The sequence below is a fragment of the Bicyclus anynana genome, chromosome 16 (assembly GCF_947172395.1).
Source record: "Bicyclus anynana chromosome 16, ilBicAnyn1.1, whole genome shotgun sequence".
Taxonomy (NCBI): Eukaryota; Metazoa; Arthropoda; class Insecta; order Lepidoptera; family Nymphalidae; genus Bicyclus; species Bicyclus anynana.
In genome coordinates this window covers 5,347,532-5,368,883 of record NC_069098.1, presented here as the reverse complement: position 1 = coordinate 5,368,883, position 21,352 = coordinate 5,347,532, and the positions used below count along the sequence as shown (strand labels likewise).

Sequence of the window (21,352 nt, the reverse complement as noted above, 5' to 3'; positions counted from 1 at the left end):
GCGCATGAAAAATGAGGCACTTATAAGAGGAAATTTAAAGTCAATTCAATGTTAGCTGTGGTCAACAACGAACTTTATTTAAACAAATAATACCTAAATATCGTCTACAATGTTGAGTTGTGTGTTCAAGAAGTATAAAAACTATATGTATTTGTCGCCGAGTGAGTTATTTGAATAGCTAAATCTACGTTAATTATTGTGATAATATTAGAATCAGGTTTTCATGGAATTGGGATTTAATTATTTACTGTTTAAATAAATAAGACTGTGAAAGATTGATCACGTGACTCTTGTCCAATAACATTGCGTCCAATATGGCGGGTAACCGGTACGCTTAACAGAGTGAGTGTGAGAGTCATATTCATAATATTATAATGGAATTAAAGACAAAATTGTGCTTGTGTGCGGTAAGAGTTGTAGCCTATTAATCGGATCACTTTTTGCGGTGATTTTGTAAGGACGTAACCGATCTATAGTATAAAATTATCATTGATAGTTGCTATAAAATATATTCACAGTAATAAAACATTTCATTGATTCACAGTAGCACGCTTGATTTTCACGGATAATTTGCCCTTTTGTCGTGAACGAAAGAAAACTCACAATAGAAAATGTTCGGCTTTATAAGGGGTCAAAGCTTCCCCTTCTTAAATCATTATTTTCCGGAAGAAAAATAAGATTGTTGTGTCACGGAACATTATTTTTATGTATTTTTTGTTATTATTCTCGAACTTGTATGCTAAATATAAATAAAAAAATGCTAAATATTGGCGTGGGTAAATTCAAAGAGAACATCAAACATCAAGTTTGTCACTTTGATGCCTCTATAGCCTTAGTAGCTCAACGGTAAGAGCGGTTGGACTCATCACCGACGGTGGTGGTTCGATCCTCGCCCCGTTGATCTATTGTCGTACGCACAGTCTTTCCCGACTAGTTGGAGGGGAAAGGGAATATAAGTCATATTTAAAAGATCTGGCAAATATTCTTTTTAAAACAAAAAAAATGTTTATTCGTGATACATTAATAGTCTAAGAGCCCGTGATCATCAGAACTTCTTCATTTTATAAAAGCTGAAAGTTAGTCAGCTCATGCTCCTACCAAAGTAAGTACGGTAGTCAATTATGGAGTTTGGACCGTGGTGATTCTGGGAGGATCCAGATCATAAATCGTCTAAGTATAAAGTGTAATTTTTTCATGTTTTCCTCGGCATAATATGATAAACTAGCGGACGCCCACGACTTTGTCCGCGTGGAATTAAGTTTTTCACAAATCTCTCGGCAATCATAGATTTTTTAGGGATAAAAAGTAGCCTATGTGTTAATCCAGGCTATAATTTATCTTTATACCAAATTTCAGCTTAATTCAAATTCGGTTCAGTAGTCGAGGCACGAAAGAGTAACAAACATTTATATCATCAAAATCATCAAATTTCAGGAAACCATGGATTTTTTTCTGTATAAAAAGAAGCCTTGTATTAATCCAGAGTAAAATCTATTTCCATTCCAAATTTCAGCCGAATCGCTTTAGTAGTAGGGGCGTTAAAGAGTAACAAACATCCAAACAAACATACATCCAAACATCCATACAAACTTTCGGCGTTTATAATATTAGTAGGATTATATTTCCAGTCGCCAGTTACTTAGCTTCGCGGCAATCTTTCGATAAACGATATTTATATTAAATTTGATATGAACTTTATTGATTTGTCAACTACCCTATTCTGTTTTTGCAGAGAAGAACAAATTAAACTTATTATTAACCATTCATACACTTACACAAAGTATTCAAAAGGTCTTTCATTTTAGTAGGTATATCATAGACATGGGAATCATACAGAGATAGAAAATAATAACGTTCATATTTGTCAAGAATAAATAAAATTTATGCCGTTATCCGAGTACGACAATGGCGTTGAGAAAAAAAGGTCAAAGTACCTATTCCGATTTCACTGAATCGAGAAATAATGCCAGTGTGATGAGGGTCTGAACTCCGCGGCTATGTATTGAAAAACGGTTAAGGTTTTGTCTGTCTATCAGATTACCAAATGGCCAGTTGATCTCTGACTTGTTTGACAAAAATGAGGGATTCAGAAAGCTTAAAGTGTGAGATTTTTTTAATTCTTATAATTTTTTCTATAACTTATTTATATTCATCATCATCATCATCATTATTAACCCACATTCGGCTCACTGCTGAGCTCGAGTCTCCTCCCAGAATGAGAGGGGGTAGGCCAATAGTCCACCACGCTGGCCCAATGCGGATTGGCAGACTACACACACGCAAAAAATTAAGCAAATTCTCTGGTATGCAGGTTTCCTCACGATGTTTTCCTTCACCGGTTGAGACACGTGATATTTAATTTCTTAAAATGCACACAACTGAAAAGTTGGAGGTGCATGCCCGGACCGGATTCGAACCCACACCCTCCGGAATCAGAATCATTATCTAATTACATTTCATTACAATTAGCTGACGTTTAGAAAGTGCTTGTAAACGAAGCTTAAATTAAATAAATGAATTTTGAGTTATGACTTTGACTTTATTTATTTTTAACTACTTAGCAGTTTTTTTTCAAAATTTTCATGAACTTCGAGGTAAAACAGAGCTGATATAAGTTTCATCATCATCATCATCATCATCATCATAATTATTCATTGAATACCCACAGAGTATAGACGATACAGATCTTTACAAGCAGCGTGTTATCTATCAGGCTATCACGCATTCATTCATCATTATTTATATTATACGCACCCAATGACATGTGTCCATTTGACATCTACTTGACGTATGTTAGTTGACATAATATACTTAATTGACATTCTATGTAACAAATGTCTTTAGGTGCTATAATATAAATAAGGTATAGAGTGAAATAATAATAAGTATAAGTGAGTATAAATAAGTTATTGTTCATCATCATCATCATTATCAGCCGATGGACGTCCACTGCTGGACAAAGGCCTCTTGCATGGACCTCAAGTATAACGATCTCGAGCCGCCAGCATCCAGCGATTTCTTGCAATCCGCTAGGTGGACCGAAGTTATAGTTACAGTTAGCGAATTAGCCTGCAGGCAAATATGGGCAATATTTCAATTATTATGCAATCTCATTGAAACAAAACGTGTGTGCAAAATTTTAGGATCAAGACTTCTTTTTTATTCTTTATAAGTTAGCCCTTGATTACAATCTCACCTGATGGTGCAGTCTAAGATGGAAGCGGGCTAACTTGCAAGACTATCTGATTTCAAATTTCATTGGTAGATAATAACATTTGACCTATTACCAGATAAGTTAAAAAAAAAGCTTGCACTATGTGGAAATAAATTAACGAAATAAATTAAGTTGAATGTTATTATCTGTACATTGTAAAATGTCGATCGATGCATCACCACGGTCCATATGGCGTAAATTTAATTATCGTGCTGCAAGAATTAACCGCACGCAAAAAGTGTACAACAAAATTGCTTTTGTCAATCAAGTGAATTTTCAATTTAAACATTTAATTTAATTTAAATTTTCTTTTTTTATTATCGCGCTAGAGCCTTGGAGAACGTATCAGGAAAAAAATTACCTAACCCTTAAAATACTGTTGTTACAACATTAAACACACACAACACAAGATTCTGTTTACAATGTTGTTTATTTTTGGCACTTAAAATCGCCATTAATATCAAACAAACGAAAAAAAAAACAATAAAATCGGTTGGACTAGTTTTGTATATGGGAGAATATAGATTATTTTATCTCGCGTATAGGCGTTCTCAGGATTCAGGTAATAATAACTTCTTGATTGTTTGAATACCTTCTTTTATTTCAATTACTTTATGATATTTCTATTGGTGGTGAAACTACTCTCGATTCGAAATTGCAGACATTGCAGAGAAGAATCGGAAACTCTGCAGTAGCTCTTTTCAAAAAATGTTGGTTACGAAACTGTTTAAATTCTACTCGACTTAACTCGTGATTCGCTGAACAGAGAATAATCGAACGCCAACATGAAAATAATAATGTCTCCTGTCAAGGCTTTCAAGCTTGGATAAAATAAATCTGATTGGTTCCCGCCATTTTACTTCAACCCGCGTCAACCAATCACAGAATGACAAGAATGACAACTGAGAGATCATTTAAAAACAAAGTTGCCAGCATGAAAATAAAAATGTAATACAATTATGAAGCTAGTTTGCTTAATCCTAACACGAGCAATCTATTTTAAAGTCTTCTTTAGCATGTAAATTGATTATTTATTTATCCAGCAAATAGAATTTATTTAAGCTCCATAACGATACGACGTATGTTACCCACGTCCATAAATTGCAGTTCGTTTACGACTGCTGTGAACAATTTAACACAACATAGCAGTTAGGGACCAGATAGTGAAAGTCGTAAAAAGGTTTTCGATTTTTATGTGATACCGATACACTGCTAGTTTAATTTTATATGCGTTAGTTATATACTTTGGTAAAATAAAAGAGTTTAAGTATTTGCAGCTTTATTTTTGTTTTATCTATAGTTACTAATATTATAATTATTATCTTTATCTATACTAATAATAAAACTGGTCGAATTATATACATTTATTCGCAATTTGAGATTTTACGTAAACCATTTGTAACAACCAACGTTAGCGTGGTATAAAGGACGCCAGCGCCACCTAGAATCTATACTTATAATACGATTTCTGTACATTGAAGTTATTTAAAAATTTTGTTGGGGGTGCATTATTTAATCGATACTGTAGCTAAAAATATTTTTTTTCGATTTTTTGTCAGTCTGACAGTCCGTGTTTTTTTGTTATTCGGGTTTACATGATTATTATTATTATGCGGTACTACTGAATAAATTCAAATAAAACTTGGTACGGTTTAAGACCATAATACGGAGAAGGTAATAGGATACTTTTTATTGCGAAAATAAAATGAGAAGGAGGCGTGAAATAGAGCGGATGAGTTTCCTCTCAGAGGAGACTTGAGCTCAGCAGTGAGCCGAATATGGGTTGATGACGAATGACAATAGACTAACGGGGCGGGATTCGAACCACCACCCCTCGGTGATGAGTCCGACCGCTCTTACCGTAGAGCTATTGATGATGTTTCCAAGTAGACGAAGCCACGTGTGTCGACTAGTAGGTAATATATGTAGTAATATTGTACATTTTTCTATAAATGGCAGGCTTTTACGATGTCTGCGAGCAGATTAACACAACATCGCAGTAACAAACTAGATAGCGATTGTCGTAAAATTGTTTTCGGTTTTTATGGGAAACTGTTACATGTATATTATGTAACACTTATACAGTCTAAAGGAACCCGACCATTTTTCGCAAAAAAATTAAGAAAATTCCTATATTTTATAGTTGTTGTTTATTGTTGCAGCAACAGTGCAGTTGTTTATTTTATCTATACTTATAATAAATCTGTAGAGAGGTCAATTCTGTACATGAAATATATTTCCAAAATAACTATCAGGGGGTGATTAGTGGTCGATACTGATGCCAAATATGCAATCAGTAAAATTTTTGTCTTTTTGGCTGGGCAGGTTAAAGTATACTTTTCATCACGCTACGATCAATAGGAGCAGAGCAGTGAAGGTAAATGTTGAGAAAACGGGAGAAATTACTCCATTTTTTAAGCTTCCGTCGCCGTCGCATGGTCCCTACCATAGGGGTAGTAGGATATGTGTAGTTTAGGGGTAGGGTAGGGGTAAGGTAGGGGTAGGGTAGGGGTAGGGTAGAGGTAGGGTAGGGTAGGGTAGGGATAGGTGTAGTAGTAGGGTTTCACGCAGACGAAGTCGCAGGCGTCCGCTAGTTTTAAATATGTGTATTTTGTTGAAATGGTGTATTTTATAATGTATTAGTATAAGTATTTTTGCCTATATCTTGATTATGCAGCTTAAGTACAACTGATACTATCAATTATTTAATAAATGTCACTAATTTGGACGTAGTAACGGCTCATTATATCAAGTCAGTCAGTGTGATTATGTTATTAGTTGTTATTAGGGCCCAGCTGTGTGTGTATGTGTGGGTCCAGCTGTGTAGGAGTGTGTACACTAATGTGAACACAAACAATACTAACCTTGTTTTCGTCATCATCATCATCATATCAGGCGATGGACGTCCAATGCAGGACATAGGCCTTTTGTAGGGACTTCCAAACATCACGATACTGAGCCACCTGCATCCAGCGAATCCCTGCGACTCGCTTGATGTCGTCAGTCCACCTGGTGAGGGGTCGATCAACACTGCGCTTTCTAGTGCGCGGATGCCATTCCAGCACTTTGGGACCCCAACGTCCATCTTCGAACAATGTGCCCCGCCCATTGCAACTCCTCCTCCTAACAAGTTAGCCCGATTCCATCTTATTACTTCCCATCTTCCCACTTACCATCAAGTGAGATTGTGGTCAAGAGCTAACTTGTGAAGAAAAAAAAGAGTTGGCTCCAGAACTCCGAAACTCGAGATCCGAAGCCATATACGTTAACCACGGGACCAAAGAGGAAATGAAGTCGAATCAACCGTACATTAGTATTTATTTACTATCGCGGAAAAGCTATCAAGTAATGTAATACCATGATTCACTTACTTCAATGTAAAGGTAAATGCAAAAAATACCTTCTGGCTATATCGACGGTCGTAGCTAAAGTGCTCTGGTAATTGAGTAAGAGTCTCCTCTAATCTAATCACGCGAGAGTTGGTAAGATAGCGGTAAAAATTCTGACCATAATAATATTATATTGGTATACTCATATATTACATTTTACAAAATAATTACTATCCAATGACCTGCAGGCTAATTCACTTACTTTGATGTATGTCGTTCGTAGTTGACATATATACGAAATTGAGATTCTATGTAACAAATGTCAATCGGTGTCTCGTCATCATTATCATCATTATCAATCCACATTCTGAGCACGACTCTCCTCTTAGAATGAGAGGGATTAGGCCAATACTCCACCTCGCTGGCCCAATGTGGATTGGCAGACTTCACACACGCAGGGAATTAAGAAAATTCTCTGGTATGCAGGTTTTCTCACGATGTTCTCCTTCACCGTTTGAGACACGTGATATTTAATTTCTTAAAATGCACACAAAAGTTAGAGGTGTATGCCCGGACCGAAATCGAACTCACACTCTCCGGAATCGGAGGCAGAGGTCATATCCATTGGGCTATCAGAGCACAATAGATAAGTGTGTTCATAGACAAAAGATACTCAGGGATAATGAACACAAATAATGGATACCAAATTCGCAATGAAATACGAATCAAGTTCACTGAACCACGCCCCCAATTAGTATGTGTAGCCGACAGGGAATCGATCAGTGTGAACGATTTACACCAATCGTGTTTTAGTCATTCAATCAAAATGTTTTATACATTACATTAAATGTTTAATGCCTGCTCTTTAATTTGGCCAACACGGCGGTCAACAGGACGGCCAATACATTGGCCAGTGCGTTTTGAGATGTGTGTTTCTGTTTGCCTTTGGGTTTCAATTTCGAAACAATCACAATGTTGGCCATCGTACAGAGCGTATTGGCCAACTTGTTTGCCAATACGTAGAGAGTTGTCTCGTGACCAGCTTCGTTGGTTTAGCCTATCTGGTTTTGAATTACTATGTTTGTAGGTATTCAATACATCTAAATAAAATCGAAGTGTCAGTCTGTAATTTCAAAATAATTACGCTTTATCAAGTGATTTTAGTTATTTAGTTTTAAAATTTTTGTCTGTCTGTTTGTACGGGCTAATCTTTGGAACGGCTGAGCCGATTTTAACGAGACTATCACTGATAGGTAGAGAAGGTCGAAGTACAGGTTTATTTTTATCTCGGAAAAATACACGGGATTTGTGAAAAAAGGAATCTTACGAGTACGAAGCTGCGAGCGTCTGCTAGTAATGACTACGTACGGTCTCCCTAATAACAAATTACATCAAAAACAAAAACGGTATATTATTTATATTTATATTTTTTCAAGCTTTATCTTTTATTTTTTTACCTTTAATAAAATTCTTCGGAGATCCGGTTTTAACTTGATCCTTTAGAAATATTTTTATTAGCAATGTTTACCGAGTAGGTAAGCTCATGAATAACAAATGCATTCATGTATAATAATCGACGAAATAGGAAGTTTTAAAAGTTTACACGTTAACCACTCTTTGATGATAAGGTATTTTTTTTTATATTCTTTACAAGTTAGCCCTTGACTTCAATCTCACCTGATGGTAAGTGATGATGCAGTCTAAGATGGAGGCGGGCTAACTTCTAGCTTGTTAAGAATAAAAAAAAGGTATATTCAACAACAATTTTATAATTTAAAATGTTAACAAAACCCCGACATTAAATAATATAATTAAAATGCATATCCTGTCATCATCATGGACAAATGATAATTTCATTGGAATGGCTTATCTTACTACCTATCCTACCTACGTAATACATATGTAAGTAGCTGATTTCTATAAAACCCTCTATGTCTTAAAACCGAACCGCGTCCAAACCGCTCCAGCTTGCTATATTTCAAAAGCTACAGGTACACAAACACATAAACACACAGATACAACACACGGTTAACTAATAACACACCTATTTTGCGTAGGGGGTTAACACCCCACACCAGTCACAAATAAAAGGAGATCTAGGAAAAAAAGCTGACTGCGACACCCTCAATTCCATGTTTAATAACACCAAGCGACCTGCAAACGATAAAGTGCTCTAATAAATCAGTCCAGTGCTTCCCCCACAGATTTTCACGTAATAACAAGTCGGCTCCGGGTAAAACTCCGTAATTTATGTCGGCCGGATAATCGATGCGTGACACTCTATTATATCAAGTGTACTAGACTCATGGGCTATTGATTTGTGCTTAGTTTTCTAGACTTCCCGCCCGCACTTCCATTCAATAACTTAACGAGGCGCAAGCTTACGTGGCGTGGCATGCTTAGAAAAGCCGATGAATGGACGGGTCCTAAGTGTTGGAATCGCGACCTCGCACCGCAAAGGGCAGTGTTGACCCATTCCCCACTGGATGGACCAAGGATATCAAGCGGGTTGCAGGGACTAGCTAGATGCTGGCAGCTCGAGACCGTGCTGTTTGAAAGTCCTTACTGGCTTAAGTTCAACACTCAGAATATATAAAGACACTTCTGTAATCTGAGATTTAGCAGCGGAAGTTCATTGCGTAAAAAAACTTTTCGTCGATACTTCTTACGTACACTCCAACATAGCTCGACGAGTCGTAAAGCTAAAGTGGCAATGGATGATGGGGCATATAAAACCGATTGACTTTGACATTCCGGACCGAAATATTGGAATGGCGACCCCGTACTGAAAACGCAGAGTTGGTTGACATTACACTAGTTGGATCAACCACATTAAAAGGGTTGAAGGTAGTCGCCGTACTTGTATACAAGTGGCTCGTGACAGAGGTGTTTAGAATTCCTTAGTTGTAGTATCTTCGTATAGAGTGGCTCGTGACAGAGGTGTTTAGAATTCCTTAGTTGTAGTATCTTCGTATAGAGTGGCTCGTGATAGAGGTGTTTAGAATTCCTTAGTTGTAGTATCTTCGTATAGAGTGGCTCGTGATAGAGGTGTTTAGAATTCCTTAGTTGTAGTATCTTCGTATAGAGTGGCTCGTGATAGAGGTGTTTAGAATTCCTTAGTTGTAGTATCTTCGTATAGAGTGGCTCGTGATAGAGGTGTTTAGAATTCCTTAGTTGTAGTATCTTCGTATAGAGTGGCTCGTGATAGAGGTGTTTAGAATTCCTTAGTTGTAGTATCTTCGTATAGAGTGGCTCGTGACAGAGGTGTTTAGAATTCCTTAGTTGTAGTATCTTCGTATAGAGTGGCTCGTGATAGAGGTGTTTAGAATTCCTTAGTTGTAGTATCTTCGTATAGAGTGGCTCGTGATAGAGGTGTTTAGAATTCCTTAGTTGTAGTATCTTCGTATAGAGTGGCTCGTGATAGAGGTGTTTAGAATTCCTTAGTTGTACTATCTTCGTATAGAGTGGCTCGTGATAGAGGTGTTTAGAATTCCTTAGTTGTAGTATCTTCGTATAGAGTGGCTCGTGATAGAGGTGTTTAGAATTCCTTAGTTGTAGTATCTTCGTATAGAGTGGCTCGTGATAGAGGTGTTTAGAATTCCTTAGTTGTAGTATCTTCGTATAGAGTGGCTCGTGACAGAGGTGTTTAGAATTCCTTAGTTGTAGTATCTTTGTATAGAGTGGCTCGTGATAGAGGTGTTTAGAATTCCTTAGTTGTAGTATCTTCGTATAGAGTGGCTCGTGATAGAGGTGTTTAGAATTCCTTAGTTGTAGTATCTTCGTATACCGCAGTAACTAAGTTTGCACGTCTTGTACTCAACACATCATAATTGTATACCCATAATCATCATCATCATCATTATGGGCATATGGCTCTTCTTCTTTTTCCAAACACCACGATCTCGAGGCGCCAGCATCAATCGATGCCCCAACTCCCTGACTACTGGTATCCTGCTTTACCCGCTTTCGAATCAGGAAAAATACATCTAAATAGAAATACTTACCAAAGGGATAGGAGAAATAGTGTAAATAACAAACATCCGGCACAAACTCACTTAAATGCAAAACTAAAATGGTTATAAATGGTAAAATAGTTGCAAAACTACGGCCAAAAGCTAGGTCTTTATGATCTAGCCACGCATTTAGTCTCCAGAGCACTACAAAGGATCCAACAAACATTATATAGACCGATAAACACATTACCTTCCGGCGGTTGAGTGAAACACTTTATGTGGTACCATTGAGTAATTAATGAAGAACTCTTTGAAGCGTAATGTGGAGCTTTGTTAACTTTCGTGTACAGAGGAAAGTAGTGGATATTGTAGTGAGTTAATGTGTCTGTGAATTGAGGAATAACAAAACAAACTACTAGGGTAGATGAGTTTTTTTAGAAATAAAGTTATTTCACTACTGAATCAAGTATTTAGGAAAATATTTCTTATTAGTTTATAATAGAACGATTTACATGCCATATTCATATCAATCTCATTATCAACCCATTTTAATTGTTTTGTAAATCTTTAGTAGCTATTTTGATTATTTAAATAATAATTTGCTTTTATTATAATAATTGCTTTTTGTTGATTGAAATCTAAATTGTTTGAAGTGGGATTCTGCATTGTTAAGATTTATAAATGGATTGGTAGGTAATACTAGAATACTAGTTTTTCAGACAATATTTTTAGGTCGATGTAATTTCGAATCTTAGTCCAATAAGAGTGCTAAAAGCGAAAAACAATTCACAGTATTTGAACGAAACAATAAAACACTTTGCAAAATACCAAGTCATGCTCCATTTGTCATTCCGCCGATTTATAATCTGACAGGGCCAGAGAGTCTCATCTATCGCAGATCAGAGGTCAACGCTCCAAAAGCCATTGTGAATCTTGACAGACATCTCCGAATCTTAGCCAAAATTCAATATCTAACCTCAGACCCGTGTCACGTGTAGGTTGATCCGCAGTTGTGGTTTAATTTATTGTAAATTCGGATCAAGTGTGTTTGACCTTTTTACTGGCTTGAAAAAGAAGGTTGTTTTAGTCATATTTATACTACAGCCTTTCTTGATGAATACTGTTTAGAAATGAAGGTAGAAACGCATGTCATTTCATAACTTATTTATTTGAAATTGTGTATGGTTTGTTTATAAAATGTTTATATAAAATATATTACCCATATCTAATTGTTCTAAGCGTATTAATCAAATTTATTTTCATTAATTTAAGAACAAATTAATTATAATCATTATTAGGTGTGAAATGACTAGTGATTTATACCCCCATTTTTAATTTGTTTGTTGGTAAACAGTACTCCTCAAGAAAGGTATTTATATAAGTGTATGTTATAACATATTAAAATAACAATATTCTTCAATATTCTTATTTTTATATGTTAAATAAGAATTAACTACACATTATTTTTATAATGGTGCCCGCAGCTTAGTATTCTGTATTGAACAGGTTGCCGAGAAGTTAGAGGCACATGTAGCTCAAGACATATTGTGACGTAACGCGTAGCAGCGACAGTGGTTATACCCTTATTTTCTGGTTGAGGAAACATATCGAGCAGGTCCCAGGACTTGTGACCTTGGGAGTGGGCTTAAGGGATCCCTTTAGAATACATAATCACTCACCTTCCCTGCCCGACATGTTTTATGATCAACTAGCGGACGCCCGCGACTTTATCCGCGTGGAATTCAGTTTCCATAAATCCCGCGGGAACCGTGGATTTTTCCGGGATGAAAAGTATGTGTTAATTCAGAGTAAAATCTATTTCCATTCCAAATTTCAGCCAAATCGCCTCAGTAGCCACAGCACAAATGAGGAACAAACATACTTACACACTTTCACATTTACACACAAACTTTCGCCTTTATAATATTAGTAGGTTAGTAGGATAATAATTACAACATAAACATTATAAATAATCATAACATAAAACATTATTGCACAAAATCACTAACGCGACTGGCAGCGTGACGGTGTCCATGCTGTCTAACAAACAACTGAGTTCAAGTCATCAAATACCCTCTTATTTATACCAACACTGATAGCTCCCCTCCACAAAAACATAAATAAATGTTTTTGTGGACGAACTTGTAACACTATATACTCAGGTCTACTAGCGCAAACTTTTAATATTTTCTTTATAAATAAGCTTGTTATTTATAATGTCAAATATTTAACAAAGTGGAAATTTATAAACCTTAATGCAAAGAAAATTTATAAAGCAAAGGGCCTAATAAGCTGGAAATTTATAAAGCGGAATAATTGAGTTTACACTTAGATCCAACCTCTTGGTTGGCCCGTTTTATACACAAAAATACACCCTGTATTCAGTGTATTCTGAAATTAAGGTCGGGAAAATATGAGCTTGTGAAAAATCTTAAATATATAATAGCTCAATAAATATAAATTATGAGGCGTTCACAAAGTAAAAAGCTGTTTTAGCTAAATTTTTTACAAGACTATACCGTACCTACTTATCTTTGCTAAACGAAAATCAGAATTTTTCAGTATATTTGTAAAATGTACTCGCAGTAGCAGGCCTAACAAACGTTGTATTGTCCTAATCAATATCAATCATAATGTCATCATAATCGTAATCAATTTTTTGGCGATGCGAAAAAAAAAAGAATTTTCAAAATTGGTTAGTAAATGACGGAGTTATTGGGTAAAAAATAAGTTATGAGATAGCTAACAGGGTTACTGGGCTGGCTAATAAAAATTTCTGAGCGTAGGAACGAATAAAGTAATAATGAAGCAACAGTAAGAAAAAACAGCCGGTTAATAAACATTTTTGATGAACTCTCCTCCTCCCAACTCGTATTAGTAAAATTTTTATTACTCAGTAACCCTGATAGCTACCGAAATCAAGAATTTTCGTAAATAAAGTATTATAGCATTACCTGCATTCAGTTTTATTTCAAACTAAATGTTGAACAATATCTTAAAAAGGTTTGTCTTACGAGATAGCCTTAAAATAGTCCCAACTTGGCTAAAGACTTAAGTACAAGTAACCTAGTAAGTAAAGGTAAAAGGTCCCTCGTTGATGCAATAATACGGTTTATTCTAAGAACATATTATGTTATACTAGATAGAAGCCCGCAACTCTGAGATTTGGTTTTCGCAAATCCTGAGGGAAACATGAATGTATCCTGTATAAAAAGAACCTACGAGTAGTTCGGCTGCAAGGTTTAATTTATCTCTACACCAATTTTCATCTAAATCGATCATGTGGCTTAGCCGAGAACAGACAGGCTTACTTTTGAATTTTTAATAAAAGTATGGATACCCTTTTTTAAGGTTGTGTCAGACTTCAACCGACTAAAACCCCACGGTGTTCCGACTCGCCGCCTGATGACTGAGCCACGGGAACATTTCATAAACTACCGCAACAAGTATGGATACCCTGAACTAAGACATTATGATCATTATCAACCCATATTGGGCTCACCAAACGCGACGCGGATTGGCAGACTTCACTAACGCAGAGAATTAGGAAAATTCTCTGGTATGCAGGTTTCCTCACGATGTTTTTCCTTCACCGTTTGAGACACGTGATATTTAATTTTTTTTAAATGCAAAAAAGTTGGGAGGTGCATGCCCCGGACCGTATTCGAGCCGACACCCTCCGGAATCGGAGGTCATATCCAAGGGGCTATCACGGCTCACTGGAAGACATTATATTATAGTTTATTTTTCAATCTATAGAGTTATGTTTTTATAACTGACAGGTTCTGTCAGCCTCTTGTTTGTATTTTATAAAACTAAAAATAACAAAGGAAGCATAAACTAACAACGAAACAATGAAGTTTTACGATAACATAAACCAATATAAATTTGCTTTTAATTACATTTGACAACCACATCCGTAAATAACTATTGTAACAATAGTTGAATTTGTTTGTTTTAGAAAAAACTTTTTTTGCAATGCATTTTATTTAAGGCTTCATTATAAATACTCGTGGATTGAAAGCCTTTGAAAACCAGACTTTTCGCTATAGAGATAGATCAAAATGAAAAACTATTTCTAAGCAGTTTGAGTTGAATCAGTAAAAAGTTCAAAAAAAATCCTAATAAACAACTTAACAATTTTAAAGCATGTAAAAGCATTTCCGAGAAATAATTACGTAATTTACTTTACTTTACTGTGCTTTGGTGGCGGCAGATCGTTCATTTTATGACTCGTATTAATTATTGTTTGATTTTCCTTGTTAATTTAGTTTCCCATAAATGTTAATTTTGTTATTTTATTACTCTGTTCGTTCTTGTTTCATTATTTTATTTTACTTTGTATTCATGTATAAGTTTTAAGTTAAGACACGTCACGTAGACACGTCCTTGAACTCACAAGGTTTCACCTGAAAACAGCGCCACAGCTCGCTGTGGCATTGTGCTGAGGTGGATACCTGTTTTGTCCACGACCAGATATTTGTATGTTCTGTTTGTTTATTTTATTTTATTTTATTACTCGTGTGTGGACAAATAAAGATATATTCTATTCTATTCTATTCTATTAATTTATCAATTCTAATGTGGTTCCAATATTAACCGCGAATCCGAAAATAGACCACGATATAGACCAGGTCGTGTTAGCAAATTGTACCTGTTTATGCCAATGTCCGACCTAATTCCATAAATAATACATTTAGCTTGTAACGATTTAAATACCTACTCCTAATTAAAATCTGGTAAATAGGTTGATACAAAAATAGTGAGCACCGATGCCAGACTTTTCATAATATTTTCTTACGTTTGATGTAGTATTCAAAGATATTTCTTCAGTTCTATCTGTTATTTTTCAATTAGCAAGTAATGTTTTCCGCTAAATTTTCCTCCTTTACATAATACAATATGACGCGAATTAAGAAGATAATCCCAGTACGTGAATTCTGTTACAGCGCTGTAACTTTATTCTTCTACATGGCAACTTTGTTTTTCGTCATCAACCCATATTCGGCTCACTGCTGAGCTCGAGTCTCCTCTCAGAATGAAAGGGGTTAGGCCAATAGTCCACCACGCTGGCCTAATGCGGATTGGCAGACTTCACACACGCAGAGAATTGAGAATTCTCTCTCTGGTATGCAGGTTTCCTCACGATGTTTTCCTTCACCGATTGAGACACGTGATATTTAATTTCTTAAAACTTAACTTTGTTTTTAGTGACGTACAATACATTTGAATGTTGGCATCCTATATACATAAAGTTCCAATTCAAGTAGGACGTGTTGATATAAAGGTGAAAAGTTCGGCGACGAGTTCGGCGACGAGTGTAAAATACCGGAATCGCACCGCTGAAATAGTTATAAGATACATCTTTGCAAAGTATAAAACAAAGTCGCCTTGCGAGTTTATATTAAATCTTTCAAACCAAGATAACCAAACCACTTTAAGACAAAATTGAGGCCACAGGTAAAAAGATTAAAAGGAAGACCTAAAAAAGATGGCTAGATTGTGTGAAAGAGGACCTGCAAAAAATGGGAAAATTATCTGGGTGGAAAGAAAGGCAAGGAATAGAAATGGATGGAGAAAAGTGGTAGAGGAGGCCAAGACCCACAAAAGGTTTTAGCGCCGAAGGAAGTAAGTATAGAAGTAAGTAAGTAGTCTTTTAAACCAATGGATTTTAATGCGGTTTTCAATTATAGAAGTTATATACTATATATTTATATATATATATACTATATTATTGAAGATAGAGAAGTTATATACGTAGTACTTACAATAAAGAATGTCAGGGTTCAGGGTTTCTACGCGGACGAAGTCGCATCTAATAATTACAAAAACCAATTGACTTTCCTCGATCCTTTCACTAGGAGGGATTTTCATGTTCATTAAATTCATATAATCAATCCTACTAATAATAATAGTATATAAACGCGACAGTTTGTACGGATGTTTGTTTGAATAATTGTTACTCTATAACGCCGCTACTACTAAAGCGATTTAGCTAAAATTTGGAACGGAAATGGATATTACTCTGGATGAACATTTGGGCTACTTTTCATTCCGGAAAAAATAATGGTTACCGCGGGATTTGTGAAAAACCCACCCAATTCCACGCGAACGAAGTCGCGGGCGTGAGCTAGTAATGACAATAAACTTTTCGTTCCTCTTATTTTTTCTTTTAGACGAACTTTGGAAGAACTTTCAAAAAAGGATGTAAAAAGGTAATTGACACATGTATATTTAGCCTGGGCGTTACTTTGATTTTAATGAGCATGACACCACGACAGTTAAAATGAACAAGATGAAAGAAGTTGACAGAAAAGTTAACCGGAAACAAAAACAATCCCAACGTTCGGCTTGGATACATATATTACTTGCTCTAAAAAGCGACAAAATCTCAAGAAAGGTATCTTATAAGAAAGGTATATATTCCTCGAATAAAGTTATTTATTGTCATCTAACATACAAAGATGCCATCACACATATTTATAGGCTATAGATTTTTACAGCATCAAAGGTCAAATCAACTCTTTACACTTCATACAAGTTGCTTAAAAACTGAAGGGACATTTTACGTGAAAGAAAATCTTTTTAAGAACGTCACGTACGATTGTAATCAGTGGTATAACGCTTTTACTTCGAGAGCCTGATTGGATTTTCGCGGAAGGCGTTATTGAGAAAATATGTTTAAGTTGACGTGAAAATTTGATACAGAAATGGAAATAACATGTAAGATAGATTGACAAGAATAATGCCAGATTGAAATTTATTTATTTAAAGTACTCTACTTTAAAAGCATTTGGATTTGTTGAGGACTGTTCGGAAGGCTGTTGATGATCGATAAGCTACTTAAAAATTTATTCATTTTTATCATTATCAACCCATATTCGGCTCACTGCTGAGCTCGAGTCTCCTCTCAGAATGAGAGAGGTTAGACCAATAGTCCACCATGCTGGCCCAATGCGAATTGGTAGACTTTACACACGCAGAGAATTAAGAAAATTCTCTGGTATGCAGGTTTCCTCCGATGTTTTCCTTCACCGTTAGAGACACGTGATGTTTAATTTCTTAAAATGCACACAACTGAAAAGTTGGAGGTGCATGCCCCGGACCGGATTCGAACTCACATCCTTCGAAATCGGAGGCAGATGTCATATCCACTGCACTCTTAACAATTGCTCTTTTAAAATTATCGTTATATAAGAGTTCAATATTAATTACTATTATATAAAATGATTACATCTTAAGTGAAGGTAAAAGATCTTAACAAGCTACGAATTTGAATAGTAGTAGAGCTTTCCATGATACAGCTCGTCCGGGAAAGTAAACTAAACGGACTAGGGAATCTTAATAGAGAAGAATATCTAAATACACCCAACTCTACAAAAGATGTTTGTACTTTTAGAACAGACATACCAGTTTATCGCTTCTAAAAGTAAAGTATAATCTTAATTAACCTTATTTTGTTTCCAATATGAAGATAGTTTAATATTTTATATTACAAATACTACTGTACATATTGTTTGCATTGAAGGACTACCGTGCAAGTATTTCTTTTAACTTTTTACGGAAATTTGCGTATTTTTAACCGACTTCCAAAAAGGAGGAGGTTCTACGTTCGGCTGTATGTATGTTTTTTTTTTTTTTTAATTTATTGCTTGAATAACTCGTTTCTGAATTAATATTTAAAATACTTACTATAGGCTACATAATATTATAAAAAATATAATAAGCAATACCTGTAGATTTATTTTTATTCAATGTAGGTAGATACTTACCTAGGTTATCTATATAATTATCTTGTTTCATTGATCTTCAAAGGATCTTCGGTTTATCTGTAATAAAAAGAAAAAAAAAAGATTAGTCAGGCTATAGGTTATCTATCTAGTATTTGCATGAAAGAATAACCAAACATCCTTCTATAGGAAGCCCGCGACATCCTTAACGTGAAACTCTGTTCCAGGAATAGTTTTTTGGAATAACAAATAGCTTAAATGTCCAGGGTACAATTTATTTCCATTCTAAATTTCATCTAAATCCAGAAATAATGACAAATATCCGTACATCAATACAAACTTTTGCATTAAGACAGAGTGTCTCGTAATTAATGGATAAAACGCACATGGTAAAAAAAATATTACTTGGTCACCCTAGGGATTTTTGGAAAACTATTCAAATTAGTTTTAGATAATTAGGTGGTGTATCTACCATTTGCGTTTTGTCCATTAATTACGGAACATCCTGTTTATTTTGGATTTGGGTACTGCCTTTGTTGAATCTTTAGATACAAAAATAATGACTAGTCACGGTTATAGACTTATAATCAGATTAGTTTATCCTTATAATTAACTTATATTGTTTGCTTAAAATGGATTTCTCCCAAAGGTTTACGATTTCCTTTTTACGACGATGAAAATATACGCAACGAGTTTTCGGGCTGAATCGATATTACATATTTTTTATAGCCTCTTTTCAGTTTTATGTTCTTATTATAATAAAAAGGTAATGTTAGAGATGTTTTCAACTATTTCAATATAATTTTACACAATGATTGTAATACCCAATATAAATTTTATATTTGTTATAGGTACAGAGTTCTAATAAAAATTATATAAGTACCTACTTAGTTAAATTATAATATCAAAATTAAACTTAGCTTCTTGGTAATTTTAATAATATTTACTCTGCCTACTTCCCTTCTGTGTCATCTCAGTACCTTAAGAACTTCTCAGGATCATTTAATGCCTTCCTGTCTATACAAGGGAGAGGTATCGCTCACGATAAGAACCTATATTATAAATGTTTACACACAATTTCACTAAGGATTCATTTAGTTTATTTCTTTCATAGAGTTTCACTCAACAAAGATGCATCACTGATTCACTGTAATCAGGGATATCGTACTTGGAAAGAAAGAAATTGTGTTATTGTAATTACCTATACTTCAGCCTTGCGACTATACAGTATGGGCAGGTGGTGAATTAGACCGACTCACCACCTAAATCGGCTTACCGTGTAGCAGAGACTTCCAAACACTTCTTGAAAAAATATAGACGCCGCGTTCGCCTATCCTATTATGTGCCCGTGTATTTCGGCATTAATTAGTCTAATTCCGTAGTATTCACAAGCGTCGACGAGATCGCCCGACGACTGTCTACAGTCCAACACGTGTTGTGTTACAAATTACAAAGACTTTTTTATTACCCCCATATGTCTCGCATGTGTCCTTTGTGAGCTTTTGATATCATTATAAATAATATTTTATGGACGAGTGATTATTAGAAAGTCACGTTTACGATCTTAGCGTGAACGGGAGCTTATTTTTTCTTTGAATATCATTCAATGGTATTTTGCTATTTTAGGCTTCTTTGTAGATGTATTTTGGGACATTTTAAGAAAGATGTCACGTTAGGCGGTTAGTTTTTCATTTGATGGCAGAGACTATAAAACAATCATTGTTAGTTCTGCTTTAAAATGTCTACTGTATTTATATTTAAAATGTGTACTGTACTGTAAATATTACGTGTAATAAAAAAAAAAGAAAAAAAATATATGATAAATATCACAATGAATAATATTCGAATACAACCTATGCCTATAATATTTTGTGTGACATCATCATCATCATATCAGCCGATGGACTGCAGGACATAGGCCTTTTGTAGGGACTTCCTCACGATACTGAGCCACCTGCATCCAGAGAATTCCTGCGACTCACTTGATGTCGTCAGTCCACCTGGTGGGGGGGTCAACCAACACTGCGCATACTAGTGCGGGGTCGCCATTCCAGCACCTTGGGACCCCAACGTCCATCGGCTCTTAGAACTATGTGCCCCGCCCATTGCCACTTCAGCTTCGCAACTCGTTGAGCTATGTTGTTGTGTGACATAATCAATGATATTTATACTAGAGATATGGCACTAGCGCATCAAAACTGAGGCGGACAAATGTAGAAAATTGACTTCATTTAGTCGCTTATTAAACAACGAACGTTATTTAAACAAATAATACCGAAATATCGTCTACAATGTCGAGTTGTGTGTTCAGAAAGTATAAATCAATATATACATAAATATATGATGGAGTTAAAGAGAAAATTGTCCATGTGTGCGCTCAGTGTGATCAAATCAAAAAAAAATGATCAAATGTGATCCGAATGTATAGCTACACATACATTCGGATCACATTTTTGCGGTGATTTTGTAGGGACGTAACCTGTCTATAGTATAAAAATATCATTGGCCATAATATTAAAATAGATACGATATCTCGGCTATAACTAAGGCAATCTCAACATTATGGTATTACCTTTTTATTGAATACCAATCAATACTTAGGTAACTATATAAATATGACTGTATTAACTTGTATCGGAGTTGGTATTTGATACTGATCCGATATATATAGGATATCCGTATAGGTAATTTTAAAAAAATCTTGGTTGGTCCACCTGCCAACCAAGATTTTTTTCCGTAGAACCTGTGATGGTATAAAGTTGACAATACTAATTGCTATCCTGGAAAATCTAGACGTCAAGATGAGTCTAAAATCTATTTATTCGCAGTATCAAGAATTAACACGTTTTTGAAGATTAGGCTCGAATTGAAAACCATTAATTAGTGGTTGTACCGTTGTATACAAGTTAATTACGTATGGTAAGCTGACAGCTACATAAATATTTGTTTGTTTGTCAACAAACAATATTGCATGACTAGGTTAAGTTTGTCTCTGAACCAATTTTATATTTTTGATAGGACAGTTAAATATTCGGTGCTAAATATACTTAACGAACTTTAGTTATTTAATCCTTTTCAAATAAACTGTGTAAATCGAAACTTTTATGTAATATAACATTATTTAGG

At 35.2% G+C, this 21,352-nt stretch overlaps 1 protein-coding gene across 1 annotated transcript in view; it reads right to left on the bottom strand.

The window, feature by feature from the left end:
* Positions 1–21,352, bottom strand: part of LOC112051300 (G-protein coupled receptor moody) — a 136,068-nt gene that overhangs the window by 45,726 nt on the left and 68,990 nt on the right. Inside the window, exon 2 of the mRNA XM_052886100.1 lies at positions 18,269–18,325. The gene's annotated coding sequence lies outside the window, so the exon portion shown is untranslated. The remainder of the gene's footprint in view (positions 1–18,268; positions 18,326–21,352) is intronic.